The sequence below is a fragment of the Euphorbia lathyris genome, chromosome 10 (assembly GCF_963576675.1).
Source record: "Euphorbia lathyris chromosome 10, ddEupLath1.1, whole genome shotgun sequence".
Lineage (NCBI taxonomy): Eukaryota > Viridiplantae > Streptophyta > Magnoliopsida > Malpighiales > Euphorbiaceae > Euphorbia > Euphorbia lathyris.
In genome coordinates, this window is record NC_088919.1 from 71,466,578 (window position 1) to 71,486,577 (window position 20,000).

The 20,000-nt window shown below is 38.7% G+C and overlaps 1 pseudogene; it reads right to left on the reverse strand.

Moving 5' to 3' along the window:
- Window positions 1-20,000, reverse strand: part of LOC136208215 (protein Ycf2-like) — a 21,902-nt pseudogene that overhangs the window by 1,472 nt on the left and 430 nt on the right.

The following is a 20,000-nucleotide window of genomic DNA, read 5'->3' on the forward strand; positions in this document are numbered from 1 at the left end:
ATACAATCAAATAGAAAACCCCAAGGGTGCCATATTCTAGGAGCCCAAACTATGTGATTGAATAAATCGTCCTCTATCTGTTGCGGGTCGAGGACTTCTTCTCCTTCCCCTTCTCCAAACTCCGATTCGTATTTTTCATAGAGAAATCTCTGATCAAGGATAGAATAAGATCCATTTTGCATCATATCTAAGGGACTCCTTGGTTCGAGCCGAAGAAGCAATGTCACTCGATCATTATCAAACTGACTGCAATCTTTTTCTGTCCGTGAGGATCCCACCAGAGCGCCTTCTACTTCTAATAGACCATGAACTAGATCCGAATCATTCTCAACAAGTCCATAATAAGTGATCCCATTTTTTTCATCGGGTCCGGGTAGAGACCAAAGGTCTTGAGCAGCCGATCCGGCAGAACAACTCAAAAGATAAAGAAGTATCGTTAATTTCTTCATGCTCATTCCAAGTTCGAAGTACCATTTGTACAAATAAGAATCCCCTTCGTTACATGATTTCTTCTTCATATAGATAGATATAGGATCTATGGGGCAATTACTTAGAAATACATTTTGTGCAACAGCCCTTCCTATCTGATAGAAAAGGATCCCATGATCCTGAACCGATCTTACCTGGGATCGCAAATCCCAAGTTTGCCTATGAAGAGCAGATCTAATTATATTAGTGTCTAGAATTGATTTCTTCTGTGTAATACTAATTGATAAGGCCTCATTGGTAAGTGCTACAAGATCTCGTACAATGGAACCCATGGTTATGGACCCGAATCCATTAGTATGGAACATTTTCTTTTCCAAGTGAAATCCCCTAGTATACGAAAGAGTAAAAAAGTGCTTTCGTTGTTGTGGAATAAGAAGCCTTCGTATCTTAATGCATGTATTTAATTTATTTGGAGCTATTAGAGCGGGATCCACTTTTTGGGGAATATGAGTCGAAGCAATAACAAGAATATTTCTAGTGGAACATCTTTCACAATCCCTGGAGAGATAGTTCACTAATAGACCGAGGGATAAGTAATTCGACTCATTCACATCCAGATCATGAATGTTTGGAATCCATATTATGCAAGGAGACATTGCTGTTGAAACACCTTTCCACATAATTTTGATTTGACAAAATTGTTTAAGTATAATCGAAATACATATTCTAAAACACACTAAGTTTAAATGCTTTGATTTATTCTACTAATGTGTTTGTTCAATGTTGAGTTAAAATTGTTTATAAGACACAAGAATTAAAAGGCCCAAGCCCAATATGGAAGACAAGGCCCAAGTCAAACAACTCAGTACAACTCGGCCCGCGTTTGTCAAAACACTGTCGCTTTGGACAAAACGCAACTCAGCAAAGAGAAGGATCTAGAAGACCTTCGGGAACAACTTCAAGATGAAGCTGCTAAGTAGTCTCGACAAAGCGTACAAGACAGTAGCTGACAATTGAAAACTTCCAGACAAAGTATTTCTACTTTGGGTAAAGTTCAGACGACACAGTATGCTGTCCAGTTGACTTTACCATAAAAGGAGAGATAGTCTGTTGAGCTGACCGAGGACAGAAGATACACAAATCTGATTGGCCGAGAGCTCTGAGCAAGTCAGGATGACAACGACATGTAGCCGTTTCCCTCCAACGGTTATTTCGAAATTCGAAATGACCGATGCCCAGACGTCTCTATAAATAGTGCCATCAGAAGCTTCACTCTACACAGAACTTGATCAAGCCATTACGCTGACCAAATTTCTACACAAGTTCTGCAAGAAAAGAAGCAAAGCAAATCTTACACTACAATTCATACATCTGTGTAAAAGTCTAGAGTGATTGTTTCAATCGTCTAAAGTGTCTTAGCAAATCTTTGTATAGGACAAAACACTTATCATTTCTAGAGATAGAAAGGAAAGTCTGAGTACTCGGTTTTAGTACTCAGCAAGAGATTAGGATTGAGTAGAGGTATAGAGGAAGGTACTCTTGTCATACTCAGTTGCTAAGATTGTAAAAGGTTTGAGGCTCTACCTTTAAAGAGCTCAGTAGAGGATTCGAAATCTCGGAATGTGTTCCGGGGACAGGACGTATGCTTAGAAGAAGCCGAACTTGGATAAATCTGCTGAGTAAACGTCTGAGCTCAGGAATAGACTCTAAGTGCTATCTCCTGACTCAAGCTAAGAAACTGACCTAGTCACCAGTTGACTAAGCCAGTATCTTGATGTTGACTCAGCACCGCTGTTAAAACCTTTTTCCTTAGAAAAAGAAGTCTGCCCTAATTGCGAAAAAGTTTAAATAGTTCATAACCCCCCCTTGGAACTATACTAGCAACCTTACAAGGGACCAACAAGTGGTATCAGAGCCTTAAAAGCTCATTGTAAAAGGTCTAACAACCTTGAGCTGATCCCTACCATAGGCGAAAACAGCACTCGGTTTCTCCCTGGAAACCAAACAACTCAGATACTGCCTGAGGGGCTATCCATTACTAGGCCTCCCCTATTCTTCGGGTCAAACTATACCTTCTGGAAGAATAGGATGAAAAATTTCATTCAGGCTACAAATATGAGTGCCTGGCTATCTATAGTCCAAGGCCCATTTGTACCTGTCGAAGTTGTGGATGGCCAAACAGTTGTAAAAGCTAAGGCCAAATGGACAGAGGATGATCTTAAGAAGCTTCAAAATCATGCTTCGGCTATCAATATGCTTCACTGTGTGCTCGATGTTGCAGAATATAATAAAATCTCAAGTTGTGAGTCGGCGCAAGAGATCTGGAATAAGCTGGAAGTCACCTACGAGGGAACCAATAAAGTAAAGGAGTCCAAGGTGAATCAGCAGATGAGACTGTACGAGCTGTTCGAGATGAACAATGATGAGGGCATTTCAGACATGAATGCAAGGTTTACCAACATCATTAATGAGCTCAAGAGACTTGGGAAAATCTTCACTGAGGAAGAACAAGTCAAAAGGATACTCAGGAGTCTTCCTAAAGACTGGCAAGCAAAGAAGACAGCGGTTGAGGAAGCTCAGGATTTAACCACCTACAAATATGACGAACTCATCGGCTCGTTGCTGACCCATGAAATATCCATGAAAAACTTTGAGGTGAAGGAAAAAGCTGAAGACAAGAAGCAAAAATCCCTTATCATGAAAGCTGACTCCACTAACGGGAGCTCAACTGATGATGAGGAGATGGCCATGTTCACAAGGAAGATGAAAAGGCTATTCAGGAAAAATGATAAATACTCCAAGAAGCCTTACAGAAAGTTTGATAAATATAAAGCTGACTCAAGCGACATCAAATACAAAAAGGACAGCTCAAAGCCCATTACATGCTTTGAGTGCCATCAAACCGGCCATATTAAGTCAAGCTGCCCCACACTGAGGAAAGACAAGAAGAGCAGCAAAAAGGCAATGGTGGCTACATGGAGCGACAGTGATGAGTCTTCATCAATAGAAGCTGAGGCCACCGAGTCAGCGAAGATATGCTTCATGGCTGATGAACTTGCTGAGCCATGCGTCTCTGATCATGCTGACCCCTCCGTTGAAACTGACGATGAGGAGCAATCAAATGAGGTAATATCACTTTCTCTGCTCAGAAACGAAATGGGTAATGCCCTGAGTGATCTCTATACACTTATCAAAAAGTGTAATAAGAAAATTAGAGCACTCAGTAGGCGTTGTGATGAGGTTGAAGAGGTCAAACCGAGTGACCTCAGATACCTTTTTCAGGACAACTCAACGTTGCATGATAACATGAAAATCATACATGAGTCTGTCTCTGAAGTCCAATCAGTTTCAAAGAAACTGAGAAAGGAAGTCACAACTATCCAGAACCAATTAAAGGTTCCAATTAAAAGAAACATTCCTCTGAGAACTCAGTACCAAGGTACTCAGCAGAGATGGAATCCCCAGCGAAAAGTCCAGTGTGACTTTTGTGGGAAGAAAGGACACACCACTAAGGTGTGCTGGCACGCTCAGCACTGGGGTGCTGATAAGTCAGTGAAATATCCTAAACAGAAGGTCAGCTGTGACTTCTGTGGAAAGAATGGCCATACTGTCCATGTATGTCACCATAAAATAAAATATGATGCTTTACCTGTTGCACCTAACAAGCAAGGACCCAAAAAGAATTGGGTACCTAAGAGTAACTAGTTACAATGCAGGTAAGCCTGAGGTGTGCTGAGAAGTCAAAGATGTGGTATATTGACAGCGCATGCTCAAGGCATATGACGGGTGATGAAACTCAGTTCATCAAGTTTGAGCGTAAACGAGGAGGGAGCGTAAGTTTTGGAGACAACAAGAAGGGTAAGATAGTAGGGTCAGGAACCATTGGAGGTAATCCTACTATTGAATCTGTCTCCCTAGTCAGCGGACTCAAATATAACTTACTCAGCATAGCTCAGCTATTTGACAATGGGAGAAAAGTTATATTTGATGCTACTGGATGTAAAATATACGAGGGTAAAACAAATGAGTTAATATTAACTGCCCCTCAAATAGATAATGTCTTTATGCTAGACTTAGAGAAAAAGTTTTCAAAAACTGTGTGCTTAGTATCAAAGGAAGAGAATTCCTGGCTATGGCACAGGAGACTTGGTCATGTAAGCATGGACCTCCTGGCCAAATTAGTAAGAAAGCAATTGGTTGAGGGACTGCCCGAACTTAAATTTGAAAAAGATCAGTTATGCCACGCTTGCCAAGCTGGAAAACAAACCAAACAATCTTTTCATAGCAAAAACATTGTCTCAACTAAGCGTCCGTTAGAGTTACTACACTTGGATCTCTTCGGTCCAGTCCAGCCGCTGAGTCTGGGTGGAAGAAGATTTTCCTTGGTCATTGTAGATGACTTCTCTCGGTACACGTGGGTCATCTTGCTGACCAGCAAGGATGAAACCTTTGAGACATTTTCAAATTTGGTTAGAAAAATTGAAAATGAAAAAGACCTAAAATTAGCTCACATCCGTAGTGATAATGGTGGAGAATTCAAAAACCAAAAGTTTGTTGAATTCTGTGAAGCCAGCGGCATTGACCACAATTTTCTGCTCCTATAACACCTCAGCAAAATGGGGTTGTAGAAAGGAAGAACAGAACTCTGGTTGAAATAGCCAGGACAATGCTGGATGAGCATAGGCTTCCAAAGTATTTTTGGGGAGAGGCTGTTAACACAACATGTTATATTCTAAATAGGGCTCTAGTTAGACCTATATTAAAGAAAACCCCATATGAACTTTAGAAAGGACGAAAGCCCAATATTGGATACTTTCGTGCCTTTGGCTGTAGATGTTTTATTTTAAATACCAAAGATAGCTTAGCAAAGTTTGATTCAAAAGCTGATGAGGCTATCTTTTTGGGCTACTCAACAAACAACAAAGCATACCGAGTTTTTAATAAGCGAACTCAAGTTTTAGAAGAGTCAGTACATGTAGAGTTCGACGAAACTAACCCTGCAGGTAGATACCAGCCGCTGACCGAAGATGATCCACACTCAGTAACCACCGCTGACCAAGAACCAGCTACTGAGTCATTCACTAAAAGGCTGACCAAGAGTAAGAGTGAACCTAAGATTACTTTTACTGACCTATCTACTTCTGTAGAGATTGTTGAAACAGAAACAGCACAAGACATAAATCTACCTAAAGAGATAAGGATCCCAAGAGGGCACTCAGAAAGTGCAATCCTTGATTCTGCTGGGAATAGCCTGATGACGAGGAATCAACTCAGGAAGTACCTCAGCAATGTCGCTTTCGTCTCAGTTCAAGAACCGAAGAATTTCGCTGAAGCTGAGTACGATGAATTATGGATGAACGCAATGCAAGAGGAGCTCGATCAATTCAGAAGAAACGATGTATGGGAGCTAGTGCCTCATCCAAAGAGTCAAAAGACCATTGGAACAAGATGGGTCTTCAGAAACAAGATGGATGAACAAGGGAATGTAGTCAGGAACAAAGCAAGGCTTGTAGCTCAGGGCTACAGTCAGCAAGATGGTATTGACTACGGTGAGACCTTTGCCCCAGTGGCAAGGCTAGAGGCAATTAGAATTCTATGTGCATATGCATCTTACATGAACTTTAAATTATTTCAAATGGATGTCAAAAGTGCATTTCTTAATGGAGTTATAAACGAGGAGGTTTATGTTAATCAACCTCCAGGTTCTGAGGATCATAAATTCCCTAACCACGTTTATAAACTCAAAAAGGCTCTGTACGGCCTCAAGCAAGCACCACGTGCTTGGTATGAGAGGCTGACCAGTTTCCTGCTGACTAGAAACTACGTCAGGGGCAAAGCTGATACAACCTTATTCATTAAGAGAAAGGGTAAAGATACCCTGCTGGCCCAAATTTATGTTGATGATATAATATTTGGTGCAACTAACGAATCAATGTGCAAGGAGTTTAGCAAACAAATGCAGACTGAGTTTGAAATGTCCATGATGGGAGAACTCAACTTCTTCATCGGTCTTCAAATTAAACAAGGAAAGAACGGCATCTTCATCAGTCAAGCCAAATATGCCAAGGAGATATTAAAGAAATATGACTTGGAAAATTGCAAGCCAATATCCACTCCTATGGGCACTGACACTGTCCTCTGCGCTGACGAGAATGGTAAGTCAGTAGACAGCAAATTGTATCGAGGTATGATAGGCTCTCTACTTTACTTAACAGCCAGTAGACCGGACATTCAGTTTTCAGTATGCTGCTGTGCTAGATATCAATCTAACCCTAAGGAATCTCATTACATTGCTGTAAAAAGAATCCTTAGATACTTGCAAAGCTCAGTGAACGCAGGTTTATAGTATCCAAATACTCATGACTTTACACTCATTGGATACACTGACGCTGACTATGGACGAGATAAGCTAGAACGTAAAAGCACCTCTAGAGGATGTCACTTCTTAGGAAGCTGTCTTGTATCCTGGTTCAGCAAAAAGCAGGCGTCAGTAGCCTTGTCTACCACTGAAGCTGAGTACATTGCTGCTGGTCATTGTGTTGCCCAAGTCCTATGGATTAAGCAACAGCTTGAAGATTATGGTGTTCAAACAAAGACAATTGAAGTCAAATGTGACAACAAAAGTGCAATTGATCTTTCAAAGAACCCAATTCAACACAACAGAATGAAGCATGTCAGCATCAGACACCACTTCATTAGAGACCATGTACTCAAGGGTGAGATCAAGCTGACCTTTGTCCCAACGGACGAACAACTTGCGGATATCTTCACGAAGCCATTGGCTCGTGAGCAGTTCAGCATACTGAGAGAAGCTATTGGTATGTTTAATCCTCTTCAGTAAATTCCTGAACTAAATGAATATGCATGCTGAGTGAATTATTATGCTGAATGATTGATTGTTTGCTGAGTAACTCATCGAAACTGACTGAACATCAAATACTGAGTAAACTTGCACACTGAGTAAATTAGTTTAAACTTAAACTTAGAAATCATCCCTTTATGCAATACTGACCACTCAGAATATCAAACGATTAGCATTCTAAACGCTGAGTGTTATATCCATTAGAATCATTGCAAAAGCACGCGTATAGCCCTAGGATGACGTATTGATAGGGGTCCAAAAACCCCTATCTTTGTGTACGGTTTTAGGACGGGTTTTAGCGTTATTTAGTTAATAAGCGAGCAATTCTCGCATTTAAATGCTTTTGTGTGAGTTAGTTAGAAATTGGAAACGTTTTATTTACTTTTCGTTGTTTAGGCTCGTTTTATGATCAATTTAGGCAAATACGGCCAAAATGGCATGCATATTATAATTCCGTTATCTTTTGAAGCTAATTGATCCATCAAAAGTCGCACCAAACGAAACGTTTGCTCAAATAAGCGATTGGCGGGTCAATTTAGCCCTTGGACTAATGTTGTTTGGAGTTTATGTGCGTGTGCAGGTTAAAACATGATCAATTTCAGGCAAAAATCGAGTTCGAGGACCCCCGGTAGTCGCTCGGCGAATTGAGCATCGGCGCGCAGCCCGGGCGCTGCTCGGTGAGCAGCCTAGGCACCACCCAGGCACCGCCCAGGCACTGTGCCTGCTCGCCGAGCAGGCCACCAGAGGCCTGCTCGGCGAGCAGGAGCCTACTCGCCGAGCAGGGCGCTGCTCGTCGCGAGTAGCCCTGCTCGCGGAGCAGCTCGCCCTGCTCGGCGAGCAGACCTGCGGGAATTGGTCAAAAAGACCAATTCCGCCCCCACGAAGCCACGATGGACCCCACGACTTCCTACATCAATGAGGACACAAAAATAGGTCAAAAAAGAGGGCCGAGCCGCGTCTATAAATAGGGTTTTTCCAATGTAAATTAGATATCCTTTGCTTTTGTAGTTTTCTTAGCTTTCACCTTGAGAAATCCTCTCCACCTCCTCCATATCCTTCAAACCTCCATTGAAGACACCTCCGAAGCTCCGTTCACCGAGGATTGCTCAAGCTCCATCCTTAAATCCTAGAAAGACGCTTGCATTGGTAGACAGGTTCCCTGAAAGGGATTTTTCTTCTTTTATATTCTGTCTAGCCTCTGATACATGCTATGAATTCTAGGTTTATTGTAACTTCGTTACAATATTTCCACCTTTGATATATAATATAGTTCTTGTTTATTCAATTGTTTTGATGTTTTAATCTTTGTCTTACGCTTTGTCTGATTGGTTTAACTCATTCGATAATCCCAAAATTAGGTTGGCACATATTGCGAGCTGAATCTGACCTAGTCAGTGCCTATAGGATTGACGACCCTATAGAAGATTAAGCCCAAATTACTGAGCCTTAGAGCTAGTTTCGGCCTTACAAGGGAATCACGAACTAGGGACTTTAGGAGGATAGGTCGGGTTAATCGCCTTAGACACAAGTGACTTAGTTTCAATTCAATTGCTTAAACATTCTATCATTGTTATCATTGTATCCCTTCATGTTCATTCAGTTAATTGCATTGGTAAAAGATCAATTAGGGGTAGAGTAACTTAGTTAGGCGTAGAATAACTTAGCTAGGATTAGATAACTTAGTTAGAACTAGATAACTTAGCTAGGATTAGCATAATTCAACCTAGGAGTAGATTAATTAAACAAACCAAACTCAAAACCCCCTAAGCCTAGATAACATCCGAGACCGAGTAGCTTGATACTTGCAGAAATAAATCCTGTGGACGATAACCTGGACTTAAACCAGAAATTTATTACTTGATAACGACGGGGTACACTTATCCCTTATTGAGGTTTCGCAGAAACCGCATCACGTATACGCCGTATGTGTCATAAATGCCAGGATTATTGTTGGTTCACAATCCGAGGCAAAACTGACACATGGATTCGATAAGATCCATTTCTCACCTCTATAAATAATGGGTAATTCCCCATTTTTATTCTTTACGCTTATCGAATACTCTGGCTAAGAAATTCCTTCTCTCTCAAAATCCCTCTAAGCTTTCCCATCCTCAACAATGACTAAGGTTTCCTACAACATCTCCGGTGCTGGCCACTCTAAACCCAGCTCCGATGACACTTCCAGGCAAACCTCTGTGCTGGAACCTACCAAAATAACCTTGCCGAGCAAAGGAAAAGCTGGCCAAACCTCTGGTTAGGGAAAATCTGTAAAAGTCAGGACCTACTCCAAGGTTTTTGAGAACGTCCGCGAATGGAAAGTTGAACCCTCGAGATGGGTATCAGAAAACTTCATACAAAACGAACAACCTTTCTGCGAGTGGATTTCACAAAATGGCTGGACGGAGCTGTTTTCGGTTAGGGATGAAACCTATCCTGACATGGTAAGGGAATTTTACCACAACCTTCGAGTTGCAAATGACAATACCGACTACCTGTGCACTATGGTGAAAGAGAAAACCATCTTCATCAACCCTCTCTACTTAGGAAATCTTCTCAAATTAAAAACTGAGGGAGCAAGGCTGAGAAGATCGGGAGATCAGGATGGCACTGGGTATGAACAAAGCTTCTGCAAATCTGAGGGCCACTCAGGAGAAGTCTCAACTTCATCCATGGGTCAGCACCAGAAGATGGCTCATTACTTGCTGACCTACTTCATCTACCCGAAGATCAACTGCACTACATCAGCAACAAACTTCGAGCAATGCTTTATATGACATATGCTGACGTACACACCGATCAATATGCCAGTCTTTCTTGTTGCTGGTTTCCTTCGGAGTACTGGCATGCTGAGGCTAGGATCAATCATCACAAGAATCCTCATCGACCATAAAGTTGATCTCGAAGGTGAGGAGAAGACTCGAGGAACTGAGATAACAGCTGCCTCGCTGAGAGCATTAAAGTTTGGACAGCCTCTGAAGAAAGGTAAAGCTGCTGCTGCTGCTGCTGGACAAGCTGTAGGAACTGCCGAGCCAAAGAAAGGGCGAAGGACTAAGGCCCCAGCTTCCCGCAAAAGGAAAACTGCTGAGACTCCTTCCAAAAATGTTGAGTCTCTAGAAAAAAGACAGAAGTCAGCTAGTAAGTCAGCTGAGAAACGAAGCAGGCAAGGTGAGCCTGGAACTGAGGAAACTGCTGAGCAACCTCAGAAGAAGCAGAAACCTTCTACACTGACTCCCCTCAACGCCATACCTACAGACTTTGTAGTACCTGGTGACTCTCACTTCACCCAATGTCAAGGCAGTGTAGCTGAGTCCGAAGAATATGAGGTACAATTGGATGATCACTTCATCTCCCAAGTTGAGGAAGAACTTGATCGTGACAGTACCGAAGAAGAAGAAGAAGAGGCCAGCGGTCAGGATGACGCTGAGGAATCTGAGGAGATAGCCAGTGAACATGAAACTGAGCAGGCCAATACTGGGTTGGATGCTGGAAATGAGCAAGTACTTGACCAACACAATGTTGATCAAGTCCAAGTGCAAGCTGACCAGCCTCATGATGAGCAACACGAATCTTCTCCTTCTCACTCAGGAGATGCCACTCAAACTGACACTCCACCTCGTAGAAGAAGAAGGTTGGTTAAGGCCAGTGAGAAGCCAGTCAGTGAACTTCATGTTCCACCACTTCTTCCTGACTTTGTCATTTCAAAGACAACCAAGGACCCCTCTTCTGTTAAGCTCAAATTTTTTAAACTCCAATCAACTTCCACTATATCGGCGCCATTAGAAAAGCAAGCCTCTATTTCTTCTCAATAGGAACATGCCGACCAAAATGCTTCCGCCACCTCAACCAGTCAGGTTGAGCCGATTACTGTGAATGCTATTTCTTCAAGCATGGTGCTGATTCCACACACTTCTGCCGTCAGCACAGACAGTATTCGGATTACCACTTCTCTAACTCAACTCTCTGCCGACCAATCAACTATCCCTAAAACTCAAGTGCAGATTGAGAATGTTATTCCAGTCACTGACCAGGTCACTCCTTTCACTCCTCTTCCTTCCGGTCACACTGATGTCCCTGAAGGCTCTCAAAGCTATGTGAATGCCACTGAGTCCGGTAAAAAGCTCATTGACTCAGTTCAAGCGTTGATCCGAGACCTTCAACATTCCACTCCTCCTGTTGCTGGGTCTTCAACTATTGAGACTACTCAGCTCTCCTAGGTCACTCAGCTTTTCAACGAAGTTAAGGGACTCAAGGACTTGCTGAACGTCATCATATCTTTTCAAGCACAGTAAGCTAAGAAGGATTCAATAGCCAAGCTGGCTGAGATTCAGCTGACAACCGTGCAACACTTGAACTCTTTACAAGAACAAGTTTAGAAATTGTCAGCTGTAAACACCGACTATGCCACCTCATCTGAAGTAAAGATGCTTTTTGCTCAGCTTCACACCGAGCAACTTAAGACAAATGAGCAAATGGTCTCTTACAATCAGTGCTCAATCGAGCAAATAGGTGAGGCTATTCGCTTGCTTAATTTGAATAAGCAAGAGATGGATACTGACGCACTGAAATAGCATGAGATGCAGACGATCATCCAACAAACTTTCAACCACATTCGTCATAACAATATTCAACGTCAGTATTACGACACAGCCCTTTTGAAGACGTTTCACCAAATCTTTGTTGGTCTTACTAACGCTCTCATCTGGCAAGGCAAAGCTCAAGCGTTTAGCGTCAATATGCTCAGTGCAGCTGACCTCAACATACCCGCAGAGGTATCAACTGATGGAGTTGCAATTTTTGACGGCGTGAATGAAAGCGCTGAGAAACTTAAGGAGCTGTCCCAAGAACTGACTCGAGCTGCCTTAACTGATGCCTTCAGACTTCCTCCTCCTGATGCTGACAAAACGGGGGAGAAAGAACAAGCAGCTAGAGCTCAGCATGAGCGAAGTCAGTCGCAACACAAGAAAAAGAAATAGATAGGCTAGCTCAGTATAGACTAAGTCAGATGTAATCTTTATGCCTTATCTATAAGTTTTGCTGTGTAAACACTGACTTCCATCAATATATCATATCTGCATCTTTTATTCTTATTCCTGAGTTATGATATATGTTAATACATGTTACTATGTACTGAGTCATTACGTATCGTCAATTAAATCAGCTTTTATACTTATAAATTTTATTGACTGAATCAAATGCTGATTACATGTTTGACATTGTCCTATGTGCTTATAAAACATTGTTTGTTAAGAATCCATTGAACAACAATTTACTCAGCGCACTCTATATGATTAAACCTTCCGCTTTATACTGAGTAAATAGAATATGTTTAAAAAGCTGACCTATATCTAAAAACTGACCTTAGACTTACTCAATTAATCCTTTAAATGTTTAAAGTAAAACTAAGTCAGTAGCTCAACCCTTACGGGGGAGTTTGCTAAATTATACTAGGTCAACTATCATGGGGGAGCTCATACTGAGTTCCTCGCTGAATAGTTTTACCCCCATCAAAATGGGGGAGTTTGTTGAAACACCTTTCCACATAATTTTGATTTGACAAAAATGTTTAAGTATAATTGAAATACATATTGTAAAACACACTAAGTTTAAATGCTTTGATTTATTCTACTAATGTGTTTGTTCAATGTTGAGTTAAAATTGTTTATAAGACACAAGAATTAAAAGGCCCAAGCCCAATATGGAAGACAAGGCCCAAGTCAAACAACTCAGTACAACTCGGCCCGCGTTTGTCAAAACGCTGTCGCTTTGGACAAAACGCAACTCAGCAAAGAGAAGGATCTAGAAGACCTTCGGGAACAACTTCAAGATGAAGCTGCTGAGTAGTCTCGACAAAGCGTACAAGACAGCAGTTGGCAATTGAAAACTTCCAGACAAAGTATTTCTACTTTGGGTAAAGTTCAGACGACACAGTATGCTGTCCAGTTGACTTTACCATAAAAGGAGAGACAGTCTGCTGAGCTGACCGAGGACAGAAGATACACAAATCTGATTGGCCGAGAGCTCTGAGCAAGTCAGGATGACAACGACATGTAGCCGTTTCCCTCCAACGGTTATTTCGAAATTCGAAATGACCGATGCCCAGACGTCTCTATAAATAGTGCCATCAGAAGCTTCACTCTACAAAGAACTTGATCAAGCCATTACGCTGACCAAATTTCTACACAAGTTCTGCAAGAAAAGAAGCAAAGCAAATCTTACACTACAATTCATACATCTGTGTAAAAGTCTAGAGTGATTGTTTCAATCGTCTAAAGTGTCTTAGCAAATCTTTGTATAGGACAAAACACTTATCATTTCTAGAGATAGAAAGGAGAGGCTGAGTACTCGGTTTTAGTACTCAGCAAGAGATTAGGATTGAGTAGAGGTATAGAGGAAGGTACTCTTGTCATACTCAGTTGCTAAGATTGTAAAAGGTTTGAGGCTCTACCTTTAAAGAGCTCAGTAGAGGATTCGAAATCTTGGAACGTGTTCCGGGGACAGGACGTAGGCTTAGAAGAAGCCGAACCTGGATAAATCTGCTGAGTAAAGTATTTCTTACCTTTAACTCCTTATTTATATTGCTTGCTTAAAATAACCAAAAACTGACCAAGTAAAGAGGTCAAGTTGAGTTGTGCGCGTTAAACGTTTGAGCTCAGGAATAGACTCTAAGTGCTATCTCCTGACTCAAGCTAAGAAACTGACCTAGTCACCAGTTGACTAAGCCAGTATCTTGCTGTTTACTCAGCGCCGCTGTTAAAACCTTTTTGCTTAGAAAAAGAAGTCTGCCCTAATTGCAAAAAAGTTTAAATAGTTCCTAACCCCCCCTTGGAACTATACTTGCAACCTTACAAGGGACCAACAATTGCTTTTGCTAATTCGAATTGAAGGGTGATATAAAATCGGTCTATTTCCGGCATCATATCCATAGTTAGCGCACTCATCCTAGTTAGAAACTCCAGCTCCGTATCAAAGTCACAGTCGATATCGTCACTCACATCAATATCGTCACTCACATCAATATCGTCACTATCAGCAATATCGTCACTATCATCAATATCGTCACTATCATCAATAAGAAAACCGTTAGGCTTGTTATCCAGGAACTTGTTCAGAAATACTGTAATGAAAGGAAGATAGGAGTTTGTCGCTAGGTATTTGACCAAATAGGATCGTCCAGTTCCTATAGAACCTATCACTAAAATACCCCTAGAGGGGGATAGGGCTAAGCGGAGCGAAAAGGGTTTTCCATGAGATGGGAAATGAAAACTATTCACCCCACACGAGGTTTGTGAATAAGCGGTTATCTGATAATAAGCAAGGAATATCCGTCTTTCTGCTAAACATGGTGTATTGAACTCATAATTCATTAGATACTTTTTATGAATGTCAACTAAGTATCGTAAATAAATTTCTCCCGGCTCTTCAATCATTTGATAACCAGAGTCATTCTTTGATAAATGATCACCATGAGTCAGACTCAATAGAATTTGATCAATCCTTTTTTCTATCGTTAAGGTGGAGAACTGAACCAAGAATTCTCTTTCTTTATCATCAATCGAATCACTGTTCGCGACCAATGATTCTATTTTATCATCAATCCAATCACCGTTCACGTTTTTTATTTTTCTTATCAATGAATAAATCTCTTTACTTGTATGACTTAGATGTCTCGTATTTCTCGAAAAGGTGATTCGATTGATGGGATTTGGTATGATACTTATGAGATCGATGAGATTGATATTCAAAAATTTCTTCTTAGAACGGATTGATTTAACCCCATAAGTGGGACCACCACCCCATAGCATGTTGCCGCCAGAAGCAGAACCCCGCATTTCTTCTAGAAAAGCTCCTAATTGTTCCAGAGCAACTAGAAAGAGATTCTTTAACCAGAAAGAATTCAGTTCAGATGTAGGATACCTATCCAGAAGTTTTCGCAACTCAATGATGTATGATGGAATCATCAAAGATTTGACCTTTTCGAACGCTGTCTGTAACTCACTATAGGCTCGGGAAACAAAAAGAAGATGTGTACGAACGAGATATCCAGCAACAAGAAGAAGGAAAAGGATTGAATAGAGGAACTTGTTCAGCCCAAAATATACCTAAAATATCATCAATAATTACATCAATATTGTTACGAATTTATGATATTTATAACTGTTTAGAAAGCTTTTACTCTCGAATATGTTTCTTTCATGCAAGGTACATAAATATTTGGTAAAATCCAAATAGGAGTAAAACGAGCTCAAAAATAGAAGAAAAGCCCTACAAAAGGAGTCAAAGACGACGGAAATTAATAACGCCAAGTCGAGGACACGAACGAGAGCCAAAGAAGTGAAAAATGCTCCGTGCCGCGACCGCGGCCCCCACAATTCACGGTCTCGACACGCGTCGCCAGTCACCTTCCCTCTTTCGTCCGAAGGCTGAAAAATCAATTCCCCATTCTCGGCAGAGAATTTCCATTCTCGGTAAGAGCAGAAATTCTGCCAAGTACAATGAACACATGTTTAATTCCAAGAAACGCGTTCGTTCAAGCGGATAGAAACGTCTCTTCACAGTGGACACGACCCTCCACAACGGACACGACACTTCAATCACGACCCTTCAACATCTATAAATAAAGAGTTGATTTGAGAGTTGAAACAATTAATAAGAGAGTTAGAATTTAAGATTAGTGCAAGAGTTATGCAGAAACTCTGACTCAGAAATGAGTCAGAGATTAGATTTCAATTCTGTAAAAAGCAATATGCTGTACACACATTGTTTATTCAATAATAACAAATTCAGTAACGTTTAGACATTGTTCCAGTTTAGTTTACATTTTGGTAGTGGACCGACCCAGTCTCTATTACGAAGATTCAACGAGAAGATTGAGTAGAGGATTCGCCCCTGAGCCTGACAAACTCTAACGAAACCCAAGGAAAGGATTGATCAACCCGTTCACTTGCAAGCCGTCGAAGAATTCAATGCTCCATGTTCTCTGTAAACTTGTATCAATTTATATTTCATCTAATAAAGTCCGTTCTATTCGATTAGATTTTTATGCAGCACTTATGGTAACCAATCCACTAAAGTGACTGCTGGTGTTTTCATTAAAACGTATTTAATCCAAAATCTTTACAAGGAAACTTTGTTGAACACTTAGGCAAATTATTATCTCGAAAGAGTTTTAATTTGATTAAGGGCAACTATCCCGAAAGGGTTTTGTCATGTTCAAAGCCAATTAATTAGAGGTTCCGTCATTTATTTCATCTTTATAATTCGTACAAAGTTTAAAGTTGTTTTCTTTGCTTAATGCAAACGAATACATTCATTTACTTTTCTAAATAGTACTAAAAGTTCCTATCTTGCAAATTCATTCTTAAATCAGAATATTTTCTAACGTTTTCGTACTCTAATCTAATTCTCATTCTAGCAATTTCAAAACCAAAACCGATTAAACGATTTTTCCATATCATAAACCTAAGAGTAAATTTAACCGATTGTAAATAAGTTTTGTTAAAAAAAATGTTCCCTGTGGGATCGATATCTTTTATTACTACAAGCGTATACCGTGAACTTGCGGAAATCGCTCAATAAGTTTTTGGCGTCGTTGCCGGGGAACGCCAAATTTTTAATAAAAATTTATATTTTTCGTGTTTTATTTCGAACCTTGGTTTATAATATATTTATGTATTTATTTATTTTTATAGTTTTTATATTGAGGATGGTCACTAGGACTAAATCCTCGTTGTTATTTAACGTTTGCAATTATATGTTTGAAGATAAAAAAAATTCAAGATTTTTCAAAGATAACCTGGAGATTTGATTATCAATGAAATTCATAGAAGGAGTCTATAGAAAGGAAATTTGGCTAGCAGATATATAAGAAGGGAAAGAAGATTTTTGAAATAGGATGTCAGACGTGACAGATGATTTTTTTTTGAAAATTTACCTCTTCCCAAACACCTTTAACCCTTTTCTATACACTTAACCCTTCACCAAAACATCATTTCTCTTTGTAAATTTTTTTTATTCAATTTCTACACTAAACCCAAATAATTTCACTTTTTATCACTACCTAAAACACCTACATCTATCTCTCTAAGAAATCACCATGGAAAATCTTCTCAGACAGACGAGCAAGTAGGATGAAATTATCTTATCCGTCAGGAAGGAATTGTATACTTTTAATATAGTTTTGAAAGTTTCGGTTCATGTGCGTAGTTCCAGTTCGTGCACAAAACTAGAAGTTCGGGCATTCAACCGCAATCAGTAGATCCTTAAATTGAGAAAACGCTAAAAAAAGAAAGCGCTTAGAAAAAATAAAAAAAGAAAAAAGAAAAAAAAAAAGAAAAAAAATATACAATAATAATTTCAAGTTGGGGTACAATTCTACTTTCTTTTATTCCTGCTTGAAATTATTCCCAGGTAAGTTAAATGGACAGAACCATTATTTAAAAACCGGTTTAAGTAATTGATTCTGTCCATGATTTTGATTCTCCTTGAGAATTCTTAAGGATTATCACATTTTTTTTAGTTTTTAGTTTTTCATATTTTAATTTCTTACATTTCATTTTAGTTTAGTTTATACATTAGTCTTTAGTTTAGTAATAATGGTTAGATTAGAAATAAAAAATTTGTGATTACTGAACGATATTGAAAATATGTTATGTACCTTAAATATGTGTAATTGATTAGGAAAGTGTCTTTAGATTTCGAAAAAAAAAATCTCAATTGAATTAAAAGTTACACAAAATTTAAGTTTCATAATTAAAATCTCTACTGTGACTTTTGTTTGATGTTTTGAAAATTTCTGAACTTACTGAGAATGTGAATTCTCAGTTGAGAATTTTACTTTCTCTGCCTTATAAATTTCTGAACTTACTGAGAATGTGAATTCTCAGTAGAGAATTCAGGATTTTCAAAATTTCAAGGGAAAGGAAGAAATTTTTTTTTTCTGAACTTACCGAGAATCGAAATTCTCTGCCGAGAATTTAAAATTCTCAGTAACTTCAACGAGTAATAAAAAAAAAAAAACTTTGCCGCGACCGCGAATCGCCATTCACAGTCGCGACACGGGCTTATATCAGACCTGTATCTTTCCTTTTCTTCTTTAGTTCATGCACCATTTTGAAAAATTAAGTTTGTTCATATCCAAATGGTGTGAATTTACACATTTTCAATCCCAACAGACACCTTGAATTGTGCTGGATTGCTTATAAAATAATTGACAAAGATCAGATTTATGTTACTTACATTTTCTCTTCATCTCTATCAGACATAATCTGATTTCTTCTCAGTTATCAAACCTTTAAAACACAAAATTACAGAAAGTTTTTCTTCCATTAAAAAGCATGATTTCCAAGCATAAATTTTCCATGAAGATTACTGCTGTACGCAACAAGCGTCCTGATTTATCAGAATGCTACGGTGCACCGTTTCCCATTCACATACATGATGAAGAACGAAGATATTATAAAACTATTTGTTGTATATAGTTTGTATATTGGTTTGTTTTGTGTTTGTTCTTTCGGTAACTTGTATATGTGTTCTTCTAATTTTAATAAAACTATCAAGTTTGATTCTTGATTCTTTTTGCTTAAACATACGTTAACCATACAAGTTATACGACTACATCTGAATCTAAGTTTACATGAAAGAGTATAATTTTTAACATGCATCTGTAATTATTTTTAATGAATCCGTATTCATTTCAGAACTATTTCTGACAATCTGACTTTTCATATATATTACATACTAATACGGTATAATCATTAATAACTATTGAACAAATATTATGACCATTCATTTTATATGATAATTCTTAGTTTTGTTCTGTATATGTGTTTTTCAATTTTGATAGCATATCAACTTTGATTCTTTGATTCTTTGATTCATATGTGTTCACTATGCAAGTTATTCGAATGAATTTGTACCTAATATTAAAATGTATCAGTATAAACTTCAAACATAAATGTGTATATGATGTTTAAGTGAATCTGTATATCATTTCATTAATCTGTATCAGTTTCAATGCTTCAGATTTAATATGAATAAGTGATTAATAATTTGTATTGACTACTTTTAATTTGTTTGTTTGTTTCTGTATATAGGATCGTTTTTAATCTTTCTTGTACATATGTTCTTGTTTCATTTATGTACACATGTGTTATACAATAAAACTTCATTTGATTTCATACTTTTAATTTTTCATTTATGTCTGTTCAGATTTCTACACTATTATCACATGAATCTGTATAAATCACTTTAATGCTAATAAATTATGATAATTATTAACTATTGAACATGATAATAAATTTTCATTTTCATGCAACCATTGAGTTTAATTTTAATTATGAAATTATGAACTTATATCGTGTTGATTATTATATATATCCGTATGAATTTCTTAAAATAAAACATACAATTTTTTATATGAATCTGTATCAATTCGAATAAGGTTAATGATTAAGGTTAAATGTTTCATTATCTGAATGCTTATTTAATTTGAATAAAGATCATGTTTAAGTTTTAAGCATGAATAAATACCTACATGAACTTACGTTCCATATCTTTTCGATGATTAATTTACCTTATGTGACTTAATGCACATTGATTCTACATTAACTCTAATTAGGAATTTAAAGTTTCATTCCTAAAAATTTAATACGGATAAACCCTTGGTTTCCTTGCATTTAATGTTTTTCAATTAAGTTCTTAAGTGCAGGTA